Source organism: Micropterus dolomieu, linkage group LG12 (genome assembly GCF_021292245.1).
Source record: "Micropterus dolomieu isolate WLL.071019.BEF.003 ecotype Adirondacks linkage group LG12, ASM2129224v1, whole genome shotgun sequence".
NCBI classification, from domain to species: Eukaryota; Metazoa; Chordata; class Actinopteri; order Centrarchiformes; family Centrarchidae; genus Micropterus; species Micropterus dolomieu.
In genome coordinates, this window is record NC_060161.1 from 34,236,260 (window position 1) to 34,238,072 (window position 1,813).

A 1,813-nucleotide genomic window follows, 5' to 3' on the forward strand; every position below is an offset into this window, starting at 1 on the left:
GCTCCCTGGCGGTAGCGAGCTTCCCGGCACGGCTTTCTGCTGTTCTTCCTTGGGGCGGGGTACAGCTTCCCCCTGGACATGCGGTCTGGGGTCCTTTGCGCTTTGGGGGGTCGCAGGGTGTCCTGGCTTCTGGGGGTGGGGGTCTCTGCACGGGTTGATCCAATTGCGGTTTGGTGGGCTGCGGTGGGATTGTGGGGCGATTGTCGATGCATCTTGATGCATTATACTTTTTCCCTGGGCAGGGTCTCTGGATGGCTGCTGGGCGTTTAGTTTGTGCATTGGAGTCCGGGGGAGGCATCTCCTCGTTGGCTTGGAGGGACCTGTTTGCGTTCCTGTTTTGCTTCGTTGGCCTCGGATCCGTGCTTGCCCATTTCTCTGTCGGCCAGTTGTTGGACCCCTCTGGATACTGAGGTATATAGTTAGTTTTCGGGATGTGCAGTGTGGGTGCGGGGCAGGGCTGTGCTCCGGTTTGTTCTGGGTTTGTGCCTGGAGTTCTCGGCCCTTGATGGGTGGGTGGGTTGTTGGTGGCATGCAGCTGAGCTAGTTGATTTTGCCTCGCTGCTGGTTTGGCTGGTGTTGCATGGCGCCCGGGGGGGGGCGCTGGGCATGGGGGATGTCGGCTGGCGCCGGCGGCCTTAGTTTTTTCCGGCGGTTGGGGGGACGGTGACCTGTGCGGCGCGTTTGCCGCCGGGCTGGGACTTGCTGCTGGTGTTTCTCTCCGCTGGCTTTCGCTGTCGTGTTGTTCCGTTTGCTCTCTCTCGTTTGCCCGACCTCGCACGCGGGATTCGCGGGGGGCTGCTGGGCATGGGTGTCGCCGTGCTCACGCAGTGTGCGCGTTGGGCTCGTCACTTGTGCATTGGTGTTGATGATTGCGTGGCATTTGGGCATTTTGGTTGTTTGCTGCGCGGTGGTGGGGTGCGAGATGAGGGGGAGCCACTGGTCTATGTTGTGTGCGCGCCGCGGTCGGTCCGGGCGCTGCTCTTCCTCTTTTGCGTTCCGTCGGCATTACGTTGTCAACTGGCATTTGGGTCGGGGTCTTCTGCGTTTGCATCGCGGTGCATCTGGGAGTCTTTGTTTTTTTTGATTTGATTTATTCTTTTTCTTTCTTCCACCCCTATTGGCTACTGGGGTTCTTGCCTGCCTGTTACAGTCGTGGCGTCCCACTCTCACTAACAACTACATTCTTTAACAGGCTTATGCGCACACACATGTACACACACACACATACAGACACATTCACCCACACGCACACAGACACACACAGACACAAACAAACTTAGGTTGTCCCTGGTAGAACTATTCCTGATGCCTTTCTTTTAGTTACTTATTTAAATTAATTATTATTCCAGCTCTCGTGGCTGTGTTGTGTCGCTTATTTAGTGTGTGTGACTGTTTCTTGTTTTCATTGTTCTCTTAGTTGTCTTAATATGTCAGCTGTTTGGCTGGTTGTCTTTTACTATTATTATTATTTTTATTGTTTTTTTGTTTGTGTTTGTTTGTTGTTGTTGTTTTTCTCCTCCCCAAGCCCCCCTCTCTGTTCTATTGCAGGTTTCATTGCTTTCTGCAATTGGTGTTTCCCACAGCTTTTCCCTGTTGTCCCCACCCTCCATCCCCCTTTCCCCCTTCTCTTACAGGTGTTGTCCTTTCTCTGTGCTGTCTGTTTGTGCCCCCCCATCCCCGTGTCTGCCCCCCTGTCCGGCCCGGTGACAAATCAATACATAATTAAATAAATAATAAAACAGACAAAGGAGTATTTTAATACTCTCTTGTTAAAGTAAAATCTGTCTGGCACAATATGGTATCCAGGTCATTA

At 52.8% G+C, this 1,813-nt stretch overlaps 1 protein-coding gene across 1 annotated transcript in view; it reads left to right on the forward strand.

The window, feature by feature from the left end:
- LOC123979950 (scavenger receptor cysteine-rich type 1 protein M130-like) overlaps positions 1-1,813 on the forward strand; it is a 64,530-nt gene that overhangs the window by 45,647 nt on the left and 17,070 nt on the right. The gene's annotated exons all lie outside the window — the stretch shown is intronic.